Source organism: Alligator mississippiensis, chromosome 2 (assembly GCF_030867095.1).
Source record: "Alligator mississippiensis isolate rAllMis1 chromosome 2, rAllMis1, whole genome shotgun sequence".
NCBI classification, from domain to species: Eukaryota; Metazoa; Chordata; order Crocodylia; family Alligatoridae; genus Alligator; species Alligator mississippiensis.
Window position 1 is genome coordinate 122,667,614 of NC_081825.1, and position 20,348 is coordinate 122,687,961.

A 20,348-nucleotide genomic window follows, 5' to 3' on the forward strand; every position below is an offset into this window, starting at 1 on the left:
TGGAAGGCCAACTTCAATGAGCTCAGGAGATTGGTTAGGGTGGGTGTGAGGGGTAATCACATCTGTGAGATGGGGCTCCAAGAAGAGTGGGAGTTCCTCAAGGGACTGATCCTACAGGCACCAAGGAACACCATCCCAGTATACACAAAGGGTGACAAAAGAGACAAACAACCTTCTTGGCTGAGCAGGGAAATCCAGGGGAGCCTTCAGAGGAAAAGAGTCCTACAGGCTATGGAAGCAGGGGGCAGCCTCCAAGGAGGAGTATACCTATTTGGCTTGCACTTGCAGGGAAGCAGTAAGAAAGGCCAAAGGAGATACAGAACTCAACTGGCAACCAAGATTAAGGATAACAAGAAGTCCTTCTTTAAGTACATAGGGAGCAGGAAGAAGGTGCAGGGTAACATAGGGCCACTACAGAATGGATTGGGGCAACTCATAACTGATAGGGTGGAAAAAGCGGAGCTCTTAAATAACTTCTTTGCCTCTGTTTTCCTGGACACCGATACAAATGCACCTCCCAATGAGTCTTTAGTCTGGAGTGAGAGTAATACCAATCCACCAATGGTTAGCACTGACCTAGTGAAGTGGCACTTGGAAGGGTTGGATGTATTTAAGTCAGCAGGCCCCAATGATCTTCACCCAAGGGTACTAAAGGAATTGGCCGATGACATAGCAGAACCACTAGCACAGCTGTTTGAGTACTCATGGCAGCTGGGATAGGTCCCAGAGGACTAGAAATGGGCCAACATGGTCCCTATATTCAAGAAGTGGAGGAAGGAGGACGTGGAAAATTATAGGCTAGTCAGCCTCACCTCTATTCTTAGCAAGACCTTAGGAAAAAATCATTAAGGATCCCTTTTGCAGGGGGCTAGTGGGTATCACAATGGTGAGGGGAAACCAGTATGGGTTTATAGCAGGTAGATCCTGCCTGACTAACCTGGTCTCTTTTTATGACCAGGTCACAAAGTGCTTAGATGTAGGGGAGGAAATAGATATTATTTACCTGGATTTTAAAAAGGCTTTTGCCAGTGTTGCACCCAATTCTTATGCATAAACAGAGTAGCTGCGATGTGGATTTTTTTTCACAGTAAGGTGGGTGAGAAACTGGCTTATGGAACATACCCAAAGAGTAGTGGTGGATGGGTCAATTTATCCCTGGAGGGATATGGGCAGTGGTGTCCCCCAAGGCTCTGTCCTTGGACCAGTATTGTTTATTTTCTTCATCCGTGATTTGGATGGAGGTGTTGAAAACACCTTGTCCAAATTCACAGATGACACTAAACTATGGAGCATAGTAAACACACTGGAGGGCAGGGAGAGAATCCAGGTGGTCTTGAACAGACTGGGAAAGTGGGAAGATCAGAATAGGATGCAATTCAACAAGGATAAATGCAAGGTGCTGAATCTGGGGAGAGAATCTCCAACACACACAGACTTTGGGGGTACCATTCTGAGCACCACAACAGTGGAAAGATATCTCGGAGTCCTGATTGACACAAGACTGAACATGAGTCACCAGTGTGACAAGGTAATAAGCAAGGCTAACTGCACTCTTTCTTGCATCAGCAGGTGCATCACAAGCAGGTCTGGGGAAGTGATAATTCCCCTCTGCATCACTGGTGAGGCTGCAGATGGAGTATTGCATCTAGTTTTGGATACCATACTTCAGGAGGGTTGTGGATAACCTTGAGAGGGTTCAGAGAAGGGCTACTCATATGGCTGCGGGGCTGCAGGTTAGACTGTATGAAGACCAACTGAGAGATCTGAATCTCTTCAGCCTCCGCAAGAGAAGGCTGAGAGGTGATCTTGTGGCTGCCTACAAACTCATCAGGGTGGGCCAGCAGGGAATAGGGGACACTCTGTTTACCAGGGCACCTCTTGGGGTTACCAGAAATAATGGCCACAAACTGAAGGAGAATATATTTAGAATGGATATAAGGAAGAAATTATTTATGGTAAGGGTTGCCAAAATATGGAATGGGCTTTCAAAGGAGGTGGTGCTTTTCCCCTACCCTGGAGGTGTTCAAGAGGAGATTAGATGGGCATCTGGCTGGAGTTACTTAACCCCAGCGCTCTTTCCTGCCTGGTGCAGGGGGTTGGATCTGATGATCTACCAGGTCCCTTCTGACTCTAGAAATCTATGAAGAAAGATTGCTAGGAAGTGATGGGATTCACCTGGTGAAGAGAGAGAGAGAGAAAAGCATCTTTATAGACAGGCTCACTAACCCAGTGAAGAGGGCTTTAACTTAGATTCACCAGGGGTGGATAACAAAGCCCTGAGGTAAGTGGGGGACCTGGATAAAGCACAAGCAGGAAGGGGCAGAAGGGGAGGAGAAATTCTTAGTTCTTCCTGAGAAAGTAGGGCAATTAGCTAGTCATCTTGGGTGTCTGTACACAAATGCATGGAGCCTGGGAAACTAACAGGAAGAGTTGGAAGTCCTCGCACAGTCGAGGAACTATGACGTTAGTGAAATTGCATAAACTTAGTAGGATAGCTCACATGACTGGAGCACTGTCCTAGATAGTTATAAACTGTTCAGAAAGAACAAGAAGAGGAGGCATTGCACTGTATGTAAGAGACCTGTATGATTGCTCAGAGCTCCAGCATGAAACTAGAGAGAGGCCTGTGGAAAGTCTCTGGGTTAAGGTTAGAGAGAAGAGCAACAAGGAGGATGTCATGATGGGTGTTTGGTATAGACCACCAGATGAGGCTTTCTTCAGTCAGCTAGAGGAAGTTTCCAGATCGCAGGCCCTGGGGGGATTTCAGTCACCGTGACATCTGCTGGGAGGGCAATACAATAGTACACAGGCAATCCAGGAAGTTTTTGTAAAACATTGGAGGCTACTTCCTGGTGCAAGTGTTGTAGAGACCAACTAGGTGATGTACAGGAGGAATAGCAAATGTGGCAAGCACCCAGCTAGGCTTAGCAGAGAACTCTTTGGTGAGCTTAAACACAAAAAGGAAGCTTACAAGAAGCAGTAGCTTGGACAAACAACTTGGAAAGAGTATAAGATTATTGCTTGGGCATGCAGGGATGAATCAGGAAGGTGAAAGTGCAACAGGAGTTAAGGCTAGCAAGGGATGTGAAGGGTAACAAGGGTTTCTAAAAGTATGTTAGCAACAAGAGAAAGGTCAGGGTGTGAAGAAGGGACTGTATATAGCTATGGTTCCTGATGGCTCACCCCGTAAAAGCCTCAGGACATAAGGAGATTTGAAGGGGGGGATTCTGCAAATACCCAGCTGGTAATACCTGCCTCTCACCTGCCATGCCTTGATATTTCTGTATATTTATCAGGAGGTTAACAGGCTAGGCATTAACCCTCTCTGATCACCCTAGTACGTCCTCTTTGTGGGGCTCCTCTTACGTACCCCCACCGTTGCGTCCAAACTGATGGAGATTTTCTATGTTTTAAGGTTTCTGAGGTTAGTAAGCTGTTGGAACTCCATTAGGATTAGAGCTTAACTCAGCCAACCTTCGATTTGCATACCTGAACCATAGACACCTTGTCTCTGACTTTTGTAATAACAGTCACTTAACTTGCAATCAGCACAGTCAAAGTCATTTAAAAAAAAAAAAAAGGCAGATATAAATTAACTTTCCACACAGGTATGAGCTAAACAATCTGTCCTGGATGTCAGAAAATGGTGAACATAAAATCAATTTGACCTCTCACCTGGGCCTATCAGTTTCTACTAATGGATTCTCGGAGAAAATCAGTCCCATGCTGAACTAAACTCAAATCCATTTTTCCTCCTGGTGTTAATCACTCAATTCATAAACATTCCTTCTCTTGATCACCCCTTTTTCCTATTCCTGTTTTTTAACACCGTTCAGAAGGGGAAAAGGATCAAAGAAAATGTTAGAAAAGAAAAAAAAAAACTGAGTTTGGCAATAAAGGGGTATGGCCCGTTTTAAAAAAACTCACAGTCCTAAAGTAGTTGCTCTCTCATTTCCACTCTCTCCCTCAGTCTCATTGATTTTGATAAGCCAGTCTACTTCCTGGCCAGCTGTCTTAGTCCTGCTAGGACTCTTCTGACCCCTTTGCTCTGGAGTCCTTTGTCCCTCTCTACTATCATCTGTAAGAGATTACTGGTTCCAGCTACTTCCAGTTCCTGTCACCATACTCTGCAGTCTCTCTACCCCACTTGGCCCTTCCTCTGGGCCTGAAATGCCAGCACCTTCATTCTTCCCTCCAATCCTGAAGAAGCAGGTGCTACAAAACCTTGGCAGCTGGTCCTTCTTCCCAGGTCAGGTTCTCCATGCACCAAAGTTAAGCATTGCCTGTTCCTGCCCCTCTGGTCTCCCCTCATGCCCATCTGTTTCCCATCACAGGGAAAGTGTAGGTCCCTTATTGAATGAAGGAGGCAACCTAGTGACAGATGAGGAGGAAAAGGCTGAAGTACTCAGTGCCTTTTTTTTTAACCTTGCCTGGGAGCAGACCTTGCCTGTGAAGGCCTACTGTACTGGGCAGCAGAGTTTGTGGAGAAGTTGAGCAGCGAACAGTCACAAAAGAGCAGGTTAGGAACCATTTAGAAAAGCTGGATGTGTACAAGTTCATGAGGCTGGTTGCAATGCATCTGAGGGTGCTGAGGGGGTTGGCTGATGTGATTGCAGAGCCACTGACCATCATCTTAGAAAACTCATGGTGATTGGGAGAGGTCCTGGATAACTGGAAAAGGGCAAATATGGTGCTCATGTTTAAAAAACGGAAGAAGGAAGATCCAGGGAGCTACAAACCAGTCAGCCACACCTGAGTCCTTGGAAAAATCATGGTCCTCAAACAGTCCAGTTCTAAGGATTTCAAAGAGAAGTCGGTGATTAGAAACAGTCAGCATGGATTCATCAAAGGCAAGTCATGTCTGACCAATCTGAATGCCTTCTATGATGAGATAACAACAGGTTCTGTGGTTGCAGGAAAAGCAGTGGAAATGATATACCTTGACTTCAGCAAGGCTTTTGAGACTCATTGCAAGAATGATATGGGAGACAAGCAGAGGAAGTATGGGTCTGAGGAATGATGGATGGAAAGCTGGCTAGATTGTTGGGCTCATTTGGTAGTAATCAATGGCTCAATGTCTAGCTGGCAGCCAGTGTCAAGTGAGTGCCCCAGGGGTTGGTCCTGGGCCCAGTTTTGTTCATCCCATCTTTCAGATTGGAAATGAATTTGTTGGATTATACCCTGAGCAGGTTTTCAGATAACACCAATCTGGGGGATGTAGTAGATACACTGGTGGGTAAGGCTAGGATTTAGAGCAGAGGAGGGCTAAACATGTCCCACAGGCCAAATCTGGCCTGCCAGGCAATTTCCTTCGGCCCACAGGTGGTGTCTAACCCTACCCAAACTGCACACCTCACTCCCACCCTCATGTGCAGTAAGGCCCACCCAGCCAACATGCAGCTTCTGGGCAGGGATGCTGCTGCCACTGCTGATGCCACCAGGGGACCTTTTTTCAGCTTCTCCAGCATCTGGTAGCTTCTCCTTCCCTACCTATTCCTGGAGCAAGCGCTGCAGCAGATAAATAGTGACAGGGGTGAGGGGAAAGGAAGCTGCAGCTGGGCGGGAACACAGATCCCACACAGCGGGGTAGGTGAGAGAATGGAGCTTGGGTGGGCAGGGTGTGGGTGTGAGGGAAGGATGGAAAGAGTGTGAAGACCCCACCCACACTCCCTTCCTATGGCACAAAGCCCCTGCCAGCAGCAGCAGCAGGTGGTGGGCACTAGGGGCCCACCTAGGTGTTGCTGCCCAGCAACATGTGGCTCTAATCAGCACTGCATATGGTTGCAAAGAGCACATACAGCAAGGCCAGCCCACCTCTATCATGCACATGCACCTCCAGGCACTCATATGCCACCAGGGGAAACCCCACACAGTGGAGCTGGCTATCTACCCCTCCCCCCAGTAAGGTCGACTGTAATAAAGGTGGGCTGGCCTGACTACACTCCTTGCTACACTACCTACAGTACTGCCTGGGGCCACACACAGGTGGGCGGCAGCACCAGTGTGTGCTGTGAGCATCCTGAGGGCCCCTGCCTCCGGCTGCTGCCACTGCTGCTGGCAGGGGCTATGCACCATGAAGGGGAATGTGTTGGGGGTCCCCGCACACACCCATCCTCCCTCACACCCTACCCCCACAACCCTGCCACAGATGCACACACCCCCACCTGCACCCCAAACACCCTTCCACACACAACATACCAAGTAAGAATTTATATTGAGCTATTATGCAGTCATTTCTATATATACTATGCAAAGGTAAGTCATGACAAATTTTTTTTTGTAATAAAATTAAAATATGTTATAGTAGGTGTTTTGACTTCTAGGGTATGATCTTTTTTTTTTTTCTGGTACCAAGATGGCAACCCTCCCCTCCTAAAAGGAGTACTTCTGGGGGCAAAGGGAGGGACTGCTGATGGTAAAGGTCAGGTGTTAGGGGTGGGACTTCCAGTCCCAAGATGGTGACCAGGGGTTGGGCACCTGTCTAGGGGTGGGGCTACTTTTGTGGACCTTGATAGCTCACTAAAATAATTGCTCACCCCTGCTTCATTGTGTCCTAGACAAAATGGAGGATTGGGCCAAAAATCTCTTGAGGTTCAACAAGGACAAGTGTAAAGTCCTGCATTTAGGATAGAAGAATCCCTTGCACCACTACAGCCTGGGAACTGATTGGCTAAGCAGCAGCTTTGCAGAAAAGGACCTGGGAGTTGCAGTGGATAATAGATGTTTATGAGTCAGCAGTGTGCCCTTGTTACCAAGAAGGCTAACACCATACTGGGCTGTATTAGTAGCAGCATTGTCAACAGATCAAAGGAAGTAATTATTCTACTCTATTCTGTGCTGGTGAGGCCACACCTGGAGTACTGTGTCTGGATGTGGACAAATTAGAGTCCAGCAGAGAGCAATGAAATTGGTTTGGGGGCTGGGGCATATGACTTCTGAGGAGAGGCTGAGGGCATTGTGGTTACTTAGTCTGCAGAAAAGAAGACTGAGGGGAAATTGTGTAAGTTTAACAGCTTCATAACAAACAGTATTATCCTGAGACATTTCAAAATATTTTGAAATCTCTATTAAAATATTCATTAGAAAATTGTAAAGGAATGTCAAAATACATATCCATTTTTTTATTTATTTATTTTTTACCAGCTCTAATCAGATTGCAGGCTGCCCTGGCCATAAGATCATAGGAAAGTAGGGCTAGAAGGTTATGGGTCCAGTCTCCTGTTCAGGGTAGGATCATCCCTGACTACACAGTCTTAGTCAAGTGTCTGTTTAACTTACTCTTGAAAATTCTCAGGGATGGAGATGCCACAACTTCTGTCAGTAGCCTGTTCCAGTACTTTACCAGCCTCATACCAGTAGCCAGAATGTTTCTCCTAATTATAGCAGAGACCTGCCCCAAAGGGTGGCTTTGATGTCCCCTGGTCACCCAGTGACTCCTGCCCCACTCTGACTCTGTGGGGTACTGTCCCTCTTTAATCTCACCTGCCACACACCTTGATGTTTCTTATGGATTATAAGGAAGCTTCCCCAGGGTCCCAAACTGAGTCCCACATCCTCAACCAGCCAGTCTCAGCTTTGCCTCCTAGGGCACTAAACTGTATCCCACTTAGCTCTGTCAGTGCCTCAGGGCACAAGGTGCTGTATGGGCTGCACCCATGGTCTCGGTCTCCCCCCTGTAGCTATGTCCATACCTTGCAAGTGGTAACTGATCACATTGGGAGTGGGGGACATGGTCCTACCACAACACTTGGGCCCCTCAGGTCTCAAAACTTTGGGGCTTTAGCCTTCCTAGATTCAATCCCTTTTCTCTGGCTGTTTCTTCTCAGCCATGGTTCACTGCCCTGGGACTTGGTTTCTGGGCCCCGGCCCTGTCTCACCACTCCTAGGCCATTGGCCCCTGGCCCTGGTCTCTCCCATTTTGGGCTCTTCAGCCCCTGAGCTCCCAGACCCAGACATGGCTACCTGTTTTGTTTTTTTTTTCCAGTCCCCTGGGTTCCCCACCCAAGCAAGTCTCATTACACTGCACCTAGCGATCTGGGTCCCTGAAACAAGCCACCCTTGGCTCCACTTCATTCCATGCCCAGGCCCTGAGCCCCATGTACTGCCTTGGCTGAACAGTACTACCATCCCCTGCCCTGCTCTCTTTCTCACCTTGGGGGCCTCACTCTTCCTCTCCTACTTACCCCACATAGCTCCTCCCCCCTGATATACTTGCATGCAGGGAGCTGCTCTCCACATTGCCTGGGTATATTCCTGGTTACATGCATGTGTGCATGAGTGCATATGCATATAGTGCCCACTCCTGGCAGCCTCAATCAGTCCCTTGAAGGCTGGAACTTTGCCATCTTGCAAGGGAAAACCCAGATCCCTGCGGAATATTGTAAATCCAAGATAAATGCTGTCTTGAAGTCTTGCAGCCCAAGACCAGGACTTAATGTTCCCATTCCAGGACTGTCCTACCCAATTAGGGATGAGTGGTCACACTAGGTTTATGCCAGCCTGCAAGCCATATCTCTCTTTACGCCCAGCTGTCATAGGTGGCTTGGGTGCTTGCCAGGCTGTCTCTTTCATCCCCTCTCTCCCTGGAGCTCTGCTTCCTGCAGCATGAAAAGCCAACTGCTTGCCCTGTCTCTGGCCTTGGGTTTATATGCCTCTAAGTCCCACCCCTTTTGTTCTTATGGCACCCTAGCCACACACAGGGGCTTTCTCTATGGCCAGTCTGTGCTCCCCTGTTGCAGCCCAATGCAGCAGATTTGGTCTGTTGCACTGTCTACTTAAAATGATGGGGGCTTCTGGCTCCCTGTTCCACTTATATGCAACCTAAATTTCCTCTACTGCAGCTCAAAGACATTTCCCCTAGTCCTGTCAACTGTACCCACAGAGAAAAGCTCATCTTCATCCTCTCTCAAATCACCCTTCAAGTATTTGAAGACTGTTATCAAATCCTTCTTCAGTTTTCTCTTCTTTGGACCCTAGTTCTTTCAGCCTTTTCTCATAAATCTTGCTTCCTAGGTCTCTAATCTAATAAGGCTATGCCTACATTGTCTTTACCTCTGCTCTCTTTCAACATCCATAGATAGACATACTGGGCATTTATACACATACATTTTTGTGCTTGGATGTGCCAGAGATTCAGTGCATCAGAGCAGACTCAGTTAATCGAATCTGCTCCGCACATGAGTTGATCCATACTTCACTGCTTCGCTTGCAGTTGTATAAGTGGCAAAATGTGTGTCAGCACGGAGAAAATGGCTGTGGTGCACTTTTGAACTAAATCACTGTCTATGTGCTTTACTTCAAAAGCAGACCAACACCAGTTTCTGCATGTTGACATGCATTTCACTGCTTATACAACTGCAAGCAATGCATTGCCAGGTGCTTTTCAAAGCTCCTAGTACTTTGGTGCTTGCATATGTAAAAATGCGTACTGTACTGAAAAGCACTTCCATGCACCTTCAACTGATTTACAGTTGCATACACATTTATTCAATCTAAAATGGGAAATTATTATGGAAGAAAAGCTGATAAAATTCTTCAAGTTTTAAGAAGAGGAAGACTAGAATTTAGAGATCCTAGCTCTCCCATGAGGCTAAGAAGAGGGTTAGCCCTCTACATTGCTATGAGTACATCATTTAAGACTGTATAATCGCAGTTTTAAAAGCCAAAAGTAGTTCTGCTTTGAAAGTTAGGATAGTGTCAAAATGATAATCTAATAGAAAAAAAAAACATGTATTAAAATATATGAAAGCAAAAAATAACTAGATGTCTTTATTATATGAAATATAATACAATCATATTGTGGCAGGGCACCTGCAGTGCCTGCCACTTTAAGGTTCTAGTTGGCAGTGTAGCAGCCAGAAAGTGGTTGGTAGCCTCACCAAGGCTAGCACATGACCCTAGGAGATCCCTGAGATTGGCTGAGGGGGTGGAGCAGCCTCCATTTTAACCCAGGGCCTCAGAGAGAGAGGGACTGAGCTGCTCCTGGAACATCTTGGAGGTAAGGGCAGAAGTTTATGGGGATGGTTTAGAGGCTCCTGGTCCTGGGCATGACCTAAAACTACTTTGCTGGGGATGGGTGATCTGGTGGGGCAGTTTGTAACAGAATAATCCCACAGAAATGCCAATCCAGTTACCACCTTGGTGAAAGGTGAGGAGGGGCGCCTGAAAACCCTAGTCTCTGCCTACTGCTGGGTTACCAACACTGGAAGGGACTGGGGTCAGGCAAGCCCAGTATTGTGGGGGTGGGAGTGTGAAGTGGCGAGGGTGGGGGGGCTGGGCGGGGCGGGCGTGTGAAGCAGCTCAGTGGAGGGCTATTCAGTTGTATTTGTAACTAAGTTATCTGCACATTTGGAAACTATCTGTAACATTCCAAGCACCTTGAATTCATAATTCCTATGGCTTGATCAGAGCTGAAATGCAGATGACATCTTTTAATTTATGTACCATGCATTCTTTGCAGAACGGAAGTGTGATAACCTACTTGCAAAGAGAGACTTTAATGACAAAAAAATCCCACTGGAAATGTGTAACAGTATTTTGTCAAATAGAAGTAGCTAAGATGGAGCACAAAGGAAGCACTGAAGATTTCAGCGATTTCTTAATGTCTGAGCTAATTAATAATAGTGGCACTGTGTAGCTGACATTTATGCAACTGCTATGCTTTACACACATTGACAGCCAATGAGACTGTATGCCTACATGGAGTTAAGCATGTATAAATACATTTGCTGGGTCTCAGTTCACAATATGTACAAGTAGCAGATACAGTGCCATATAATTTGAGGGGCTCTGTTCTTTTTCTGATATCTCTCTAGTTTTAAAATGTAATATTTTTCACTCCCATGAACAGGAAACAAATAACACTTTAGCTTGTTTTCTATTATGCTATAATAGACTGAAAGCCTCAGAAAAAAATTTGTATGATAAATAATACACACAACCTGATTAGTTCTCATTTTAACCAATCATGTATAAGTATCTATCTACATAAGTTTACAGGTGAAAACCTGACCCTATTGAATCAGTAGCAACGTTGTCACTGCTTTCCAACAAGCCAGCCTTTCACCATAATTGTTCTTCCCAATGACAGTCAATAAAACAATGGAAATACAATTTTTCTTGCTATGAAGCAGCATGTGGTAGCACAATTCTAGGAGAAATCCAAGAAAATCACTGTGCCCCAGGGATGCCCTATGTAGTGCATACTGCCATATTAGTCCTATGAAATACCTGGCATGCCCTCCCAGCCATTAGGTCCAGCTATCTCTATTAGCTGTTCACAAAGATGAGTAAGTGCACTCGGAGCTACTTCCCCTCACCCACTTATCAGTTGTCTTGACATGGGGGTATGCAGTCCCTGTTCATAGATTCATAGATATTAGGGTCGGAAGGGACCTCAATAGATCATCGAGTCCGACCCCCTGCATAGGCAGGAAAGAGTGCTGGGTCTAGATGACCCCAGCTAGATGCTTATCTAACCTCCTTTTGAAGACCCCCAGGGTAGGGGAGAGCACCACCTCCCTTGGGACCCCGTTCCAGAATCCCTATTGTTATAGGGATTCTGGAATAATGTTCCATTCCTTATACCCAGATCTATAATTCAGGTGGTTGCTGCAAAAGGAATTACCATATTTACTCAAATGTAAGATGAGGTTTTTTCCCCTAATCAGCTTGGGGAGACAAAGTTTGTAATCTTATATTTTTATTATATATACAAAGAAACCTCATTAAAGATATTGTCTATAATTAAACTGCTGCTAAAAGCAGCATGTGCTCAGTAATGGAAACTAATTATGAAACTAATTAAATGTAGCCAACACTTGAATATGACTATAAAACACACAGCCCATATTGGACAAACATACTTATAGGAACCTACCATAGATTAGTGCAACCCATCTGAATAACAGATATGGTAGTACCCATTATGCACAGTTCTCCATCAGTGCCAGCTCCTCTTCAAGTCATGGTGAGCCACTATATTGAATACATTTTTACTTCGTCCTCACTTTCACAGTTGAACAGTGCCTTTCTTTATCATTTTTAATGATTCCTGTTTCTTCATACATCTTAAATATCTGGCAACCTTGACCAAATAGGGCCCCAAAGAGTTTACCCAGAGTCCCTCTGTCACCTCCGCTCTCAGTCTGGAGCAAATAATTAATGTGCCCTGGCCCTCAATGAGGGGGAGATGGACCAGGCTGCCATCACCTTATTTGTATATACATTTTAAGAGGATCCAAGGACTTCTGACAAGGACACCAGGTTCAACTCATGGATCTTTTGGGGTAGCAGGGAGGGATCTGGAGTACACACACATACCCAGCAACACTGAGCTATGGGGTCACCACAGCTTGAAATGAGGCCCTGCCCAATAAGCTGCATGGTAGATCATGAACTTTTTGGCTTTGGACTAACATCATACATAGTTTGTACTAAATATAAATAGGTGCAAAAGTACTGTTTAAAAGTGTGTTTATGGAATACCTGTGCTAAAATTTGCATCTGTTTCAAAAAAGGTCAAATGCATCAATTCTGAATGAACTAAATTACTACAGATATGTTTATTTCAAAGTTCATTCTTTTTCAAGTTTGTCCCTTTCTTCCATGTGCTCAGGAAGAGTAGGGTATAACAGTAAGTGGGAGAGGGGAAAGGGATGAAGAGGGAAGATGTTGTGGGGGGGGGGCGGGGAGAGGGCAAGGGGACTATTTGACACCTCAGATTTATTTTACTTAATGTAATGTAACAGTTGAATGTGGGGTGGGGAGGAGGAAATTCAAGGCAAATCTCCAATAATTAGATTCTTTACCTGGAAAAATTTAACAAATTTATAATTTTTCCATATATAGAAGCCAATCTAATCTATAGAACCCCCTATAATTATATTCTATATATGGAAATAAATGTCTTATACTCGAGTAAATATGGTACATTGAGTGTTATTTAACTCTTGTCTATGCACTGAATACTTGAACACAAAGGTAAACTCTAAAAAGCAAGGCAATAGATGTTTAAGGAAATCAACCGTACCCAACCTCCCTTCTATCCAGAGGCATACAACTTCATCATTTTGCCTTCCTCTGTAGCGTGTAGTGTGGTCTGAGTGGATTTCTTGAGTGTAATTTAACAAACTGCTTTCTTTCCCTGCAATGGCAGGACATTGCAGTGCCCTTCTTCCCCTGCTTTATCTGTGACAAGTTAGGGTTTTCTTGATGGTTTTCAGGTATTGACCCTGGTAGCTGGGTGAGAAGGTTGCTTGCTCAGTTTTGTTTGCAATAAATTAGACAGGCATTTGATTGAGATGGTTTAGTCAACAGGGTGTTGGGCTAGACGACCTCCTGCAAGCCCCTCCTGCCCTACATTTCTGTAATTTTTTGAGTACAGCTACCCTTCGCTTCAATATTCCCCATCATTTTAATTTTGCCTTTCTAAGTGCCCCCATCTTTTCTGTGGAGATGGGATGGTATGGTGCAAGTTAAGGATTATGGTGGAAATTCCAAAAGACCCCCGATAAGAAAGTAGATCTTTACATTATATAAAGAATTGGTGAGAAAACAAGAAATAAACCTTTGGTCTCCTGAGTTCTAGTCTAATAAACACAAGTGAACATCCTGTTCTTTTGTAAAAAAACAAACAACACCCCCCCCCCCCAACCCCATGCCTGTCTCATTCACTAACTACTGTTTTTGTGAATGAGGCATTGGTCCTAGAAACTTAAAATGTTTATAATTATGTAATGAAAGGTAATCACAAGCAGGTGAATGAAAGTTGCAGAAGCAGTCTGATTTTTTTTTTTTTAAGTTGTATAATTTTTGTTGTCCTTAGCATTCATGAACAATACCTAGAGAGGGCAATGTTAACCGATTGCAAAAAGGTATCATTTTGTTTATGAGCGGGTGAAAATCTGAACTTATAAGACATGCATGTGAGGAAGTTATTAGACCTAAATCAGCATGCTCTGAAAATTTGTTTAGAAATAGATCCTTTTGTTTAAAAACCAGTTCATTCAAAACCTTAGCTAATGCCCATGCCTTTTGTAAATAGCCTCAAAAATATTTTCCAAAATAACACTTGTTTATGTTTGCCTTTTAATTTGAATGCATTCTTCATGCAATAGTTAAATAAAGGAAGTCCCTCAAAAAGATTAATATCCATTTTAATGCAAACCTCTGTTTTTCCATGCTAAACTAAAAGAGAAGCACAGTCTATTTTAAATTTCTAATCTGTTTGTTACTTACATCACTGACCTTGGTAGAGGTATACAATGAAGATTTCATTCCAGTGATTACAGACAGAATGAAAACAATTCAGAAATATTGTTTATTACTGATTTTTTTTTTTTTTTTTTTTAAATCCAGGAAAGTGAAATGTTATGCTAGACTGGGTTCTGGGCAAATTACTACAATGGACAGATGGTTTTTCATTATCTGTTATACAGAAATACAAGGCTTGGGACAGTGTGTTTTGTATTGATGCTTATTCATCTGTGAGAGTAATTTTCAGGCTGCTTGTCCAGAACACATTCTAAATCTTCTTCTGCATCTGCAGAACATCTGCTTAAACTAGGATTGTCAATGTCAATATTTTATTGCTAGTAAGCTACAGACTGTCTTAATGTCTTTCCAAAGCCAAAGAAATGAGTGTAAAATAGGATTTCAGGGCTGAGATCCAGGGTTTAGTGTCTAAAATACATTCTTCACTTTGGATGCAATGTAAAATCTTATTCAATACTCATTTTGCTTCCGGTAACATATGGTCTCAACAATTAGCAGAGAAAGAAAGCAATTTCTCTTTGTAACAGTTTACAAATGGTGGTAAAAGGTGCATCAGGCTTAGATATTTATTTAAGCAATATGTCCAATGGCAAGAAAATTGTAAATAATAAAAGACCACATTGCAAACATTTTAGCAAGATGCATGCCTCTGTTAATTACTATGAAGGAAAACACAATGTGCTGTGAGTCTGGCAGATTGTGCTATGATAAATGGTGGTGCCCATGACTTCTACACCTCAGTACGAGAAGTAAGTTCCACTAGGTAATAGTGTGCCATTTTGTATTACATCAGTGTAACTATATGTTTCATTCAGTCTGATGTTTGTGAGGTTTATCATTTTTCTCCCTCCAATTTCTTTGCTTTTTGACTACTTTGTTCTTTTTGATACCTATTGATAGCAATGAGCTGGTATATAATAGGATGCAAGGGTGCCTGTGGCACAAACTAGTACTATCGATAATATAGTAGGTTGCAGTGTGATAACAGCACTGTGCTGTTTTTTATGGGGTTTTTTGTCTCCCTTATACATTCAGGGTCAATTGCTTCTAGAGGTATTCTTTACTGTCTTGTCAAGTTCTGAAAACTTACTGCTGGAAGGATGGCTTGTGGCAAACACATCTCATATTCACATCTACCATCAGGAACAAAAATACCTGCTGCTTTGGAGCATTATGCCCCTTTCTGACCACATGTTCTTTGTAAGTGCTTGTTATTTGAGTGTATGGTAATGAGCATGGGGGTGGCAGGGAAGCCTTTACACAATGAAATCTATACAGCAAGGGTGAGATTATTTCCACCTGAATCAAACTTGGCTCTAACCTGACAAAATACCAAGCTGTTTGGAAGGTAAAGCTCTTTCCTGGCAACCTAAAAAACAATGGAGTAGGATAGGTGACTACTATATCCAATACCATGGAATAAAATAGGAACCCCAGCTCATCCAAATCTATTTTACCAGATTTTAAGTTACAGAATTTATAGGGAAGTAGATCCATGTCCCACTCTCTAGTTTACTCCTAGTCGTCTGAGTGAGATAGTGAAATGTCCTTTTCTATGGTATATGGGGGTATGCTGACAAGGTTCCTTGGGTGAATTTGATATCTTTTATTAGACCAACCTAAATGGTTGGAGAATAGTTATTAAGCAAGCTTTCGGGTTCAAAAACCCTTCGTCAGGCTAAGGAAGCTGCAGCAGTTGGTGTGTGCTCTTCCTGGATGGAATGAAAAGTGAAGAAGCCAGGGGCTGGGCTGGGGAGTCAGTTGCCAGGCAGATTGTAATGTATCAAAAATCCAATGTCTGTGTTTAGTCCCCGATCTCTAGTATCCAGCAGGTTGATGAAATGGAGCTCATAGGCTCGTCTCTGGGAAGTGTTGTGTAAGTTTCCCTTGAGGATCAGGACTGAGAGATTGGAGAGAGAGTGGCCCCCCTGTGAGAAATGTGCCCCCACCAGTAATTGGGTATTTCTGTCTTTGATGGATTTCCGGTGTGCGTTCATTCTGGTGCGCAGTTGTTGTCTGGTCTCTCCTACATATCTTCCATCAGGGCATTTGGTGCATTGGATGAGGTATACTACATTCCTGGAGGTGCAGCTGTAAGATCCTGGGATGCTGATGGCTCTGTTGTGGGGTGTAGTAATAGTGGGGGTGGTGGAGATGTGGGGGCAGGTTTTGCATCTCTTGTCATGGCACGGTCTGGATCCTTTTGGTGTGTTCTGGGGTTGAGGAAGTTTGCTTCTGGTGATGAGGTTGGCGAGGTTCGGTGCTTGTCTGAAGGCTAGGATGGGTGGCTTTGGGAAGATCTTTTTAAGAATAGGGTCTTTTTCTAATATGGGTTGCAATTTTTTGAGGATTTTCTGTACAGGTTCAAGGGAGGGGTGATATGTCATAACCAGCGGTGTGCAATTTGTGGGTGTTTTTCTTCTGTACTGCAGCAGTTCTTCATGTGGTATCCAGGTGGCTCTTTCAAACGTGCGATCTACCTCTCTGGAGGAGTGTCCTTGCTGGGTGAAAGCCTTTTTAAGACTGGTGAGGTGGTGATCCCGGGTGTTCTCTTCAGTACAGATGCGGTGATATCTGAGGGCTTGGCTGTATATCACAGCTTTTTTGGTGTGTTTCGGGTGATTGCTGGTTCTGTGCAGATATATATGTTGGTCTGTGGGTTTCTTGTATACTGTGGTCTGTATTTTACCCTTCTGGATACTGATCCTTGTGTCTAAAAAGGGGATGTTGGTGTTGGAGTAGTCTAAAGAAAGTTGGATGGAGGGATGGTGACTATTGAATTTCTGGTGGAACTCAATTAGAGATTCCAGGTTATCACTCCAAATGATGAACATGTCATCGATATATCGTAAGTACAGCAAGGGTTTGATGGTGCAGTTCTTGAGGAAGTCTTCTTCCAGGTGGCTCATAAAAGTGGGGCCATTTTAGTGCCCATAGCTGTTCCCATCATCTGGAGGAAGTGTTGATTATTAAAAGTGAAATTGTTGTGTGTGAGGATGAAGTGTATAAGCTCAGTGATATCTTTGGGTCTGTATTCTGGGTTGTAATCTTGTTCCTGTAGATATGTAAGTCAGGCATGGATGCCATCCTGGTGTGGGATGTTGGTGTATAGGCTGGTAACGTCCATGGTGGCTAGGAGTGTGTTGCTGGGAAGGTGGTCTATGTTTTTAAGTTTCCGTAGCAAGTCTGTGGTGTCTTGGACAAAACTTGCCCTGTGGCTGACAAGCGGTTTTAGGATGGATTCAACAAAACCTGATATTTCCTCAGTTAGGGTCCCGTGGTTGGATATGATAGGTCTGCCAGGGTTCCCTTGTTTGTGGATTTTAGGGAGCATGTAAAAAGTCCCTGGGTTAGGTAGCGGGGGGATCAAGGTCTGTAGTTTTTCTTGTAATCTCGGTGGAAATGATTTGATGGTATTGTTGAGTTTTTTGGTGAAAAGGGGAGTAGGATCTTCTTGTAGTTCTTTGTAGTAGGTGGTGTCAGAGAGCTGTCTGTTGGCTTCCTTTATGTAATCCTCATGGTTTAGGATGACTGTGGCTCCTCCTTTATCTGCTGGTTTTATTACTATTTGGTGGTTGGATCTTAGAGATTCTATGGCCTTTTTCTCTGGTAGAGAGAGGTTGTTGTGGTGGCGTGTGTTGCTGATTATTTCATTGTTCATTCTTTCCCTGAAGTAGTCAATGTAGCGGTCAAGGTTAGGGTTTCGTCCACTGCGAGGTGTCCAATCTGATGTTTTTTTGGGTTTTTTGGCATTGATCTATTCTTGAATGATGTCAGAGGATGAGTTGTTGTTGGGAGTGGGTTCAGTTTGGTCATGGAAATATTCTTTGAGGTGCAGGCGTTGGAAGAATTCTTCTAGTTCTACACATTGAAGTATTTTATTAGGGGGGTATCCTGGCATTCCACATGCCCTTTTCATATCCAGTGAGAAAAGCATTTATCATAATATCTTTCTAAGACTGTTATTGTTCTTTCTACTTGCACAAAAAATGTAATAAAAGGAATGGACACAAAGGAGTCCAAATAAACAAGTATGCTAACTGTGTGTATGTACAATATGGCAACATATGTAGCGATCATCTGGTTAGACCTTGCCATACAAACATTCATACATTTTTTGGAAATCTTAGGTTCTTAATAGGGACAAAACAAGGACCTTATAAAAAGATTGCAAAATGCCCAAATAGGTAACCGTGCAGTGTTATGGGCACTCGCCTGGAAGGTAGAAAATTCAGGTTCAAGTCTCTCCTGTGCTTTATTCAGATCAGAGGCTTGAGTCCACATGTGTTGCATCCATTGTGAGGTGTCTAATCACTGGGCTATGGGATGTTAATTATTTATACAACAGAAATACAGCCCAGACCCTGGGGTTTAAGATATTTGCTTGGAATGTAGCAATCCTAGGGTTAAGTCCCTCTGAGGCAGGCAAAGTGGGTATTTGAAGCTGAGTACTTGACATTTTACATAAGTTTAGTTGTCATTAGGTTACTCTTTATTTGTCAAGAAAATTCATCCTGGCTTGGGAAGCCATCCACTAAAAGTGATATATTCCACTGAGTCACCATTTTCCAATGGAAAAATGTTTAGTAAAAAATTCCCAACCTAGTTCTGATGACATCTAGATTGAAGAAAGAAGACAGCAAAAGTTATTAGAAAGTTCACAGATTAAAGGATTACTGCCCTATCCCTAAACATTGCAAAAATGAACATTGTTTCCCCTTAAATTATAGAAAATTCTCAAAAAATGCTTGCAGTCATCACCTATGCCCTAAAAAAGAGAGAACATATTTCTGTATCACCTTTACTTGAAAGTCCCTAAGTACAAAACACATTTTTGTTGGTATCAATAGGTGGTTTGGGTTTTTTTTATTAATTTATTTACTACGGGGAGAATTCCATGAAGTCTGTACTGGAATTAGGTTTTAGGAATCCTCAATGGAATTGGTAAACTGTGCTGTCCACATTCTAAAGGCACCTGACACATAGAGCTGATACTTTTAGAAATCCTTGACTCTGCTTTTATTGAAAAAATTACTTTAACACTATGTGAATGGGATTTTTTTTGAGTACAAATGGCAGTTTGATATCTAACTTCCATTGATATTTGAGGGGACATGGATGGCTAACTGGGCTTTCTGCCTTTGAGAATTTCATCCTCATCTTAAATATTTAGTGGCTTGTCTGACAGAAGTATGAAAGGCAAGCATGTAAGAAAACCTATTAATAGGTCTGAAGATGAAGGCAGTTTTAGAGTGATCCCCTTGCTGTATGAAAATAGGACCATGGGTGTTATTTCTTTAATATTCTCTCTCTCTCTGTCTGCTTGATGACATGAAAGAAGGTATAGAAAAATATGCAATAGAAAGAAGATTGGGGGGTGAAAATATATACATATAAACTGTGGTAACAATAACCTTGCTCCATATTTTATTTTAGAGTTTTGATTGTACTTAATGCTTACATCAAAAAAGGGGTTATCTGACAATATAATTTGTTTTCAGTCATCATAAAAGAGAGTGGGGAAAAAGGTACTATAATATTATAGGATATAATGCATCATACATTGTGATATCTTGCCACCAATCACTTCATAAATGTAAATAATACACCAGGCAAATTTCTATAAATTTCAGTGTAACAACTTTCTAATACTTCTCTCCTTTTGGTTGATAGTAAAGGCTAACTTACTTTTATTTAAATGAACTGAAGCTACATGATCTTTCACCTCACAGTCTAATTAACTGATGATTCATAGAACTATCTGGAAGCCAGTTCTGGTCTAATGACATCTCTAAAGAGTTTCTCTCTCTCTCTCTCTCGTGTACACACTGATATGCCAGGCCATTCTTTCTCTTGATTCACTGAAAAAAAAATAAATGTCTGTAGGAGTGCTGGCCTCCATGTAAAGGTTTCTGATCACTTTCTTGCTACGTGAAGAGGTATATATTAAATCTAGCAAAATGTATTTACCCAAATCCAAGACAACTTTGAATTTAATTTGACTCCCTCAATAATTAGATTCTATATTTTGTAATTTTTCCATGTATGCAATCTAATTATTGAGGAGTCAGCTT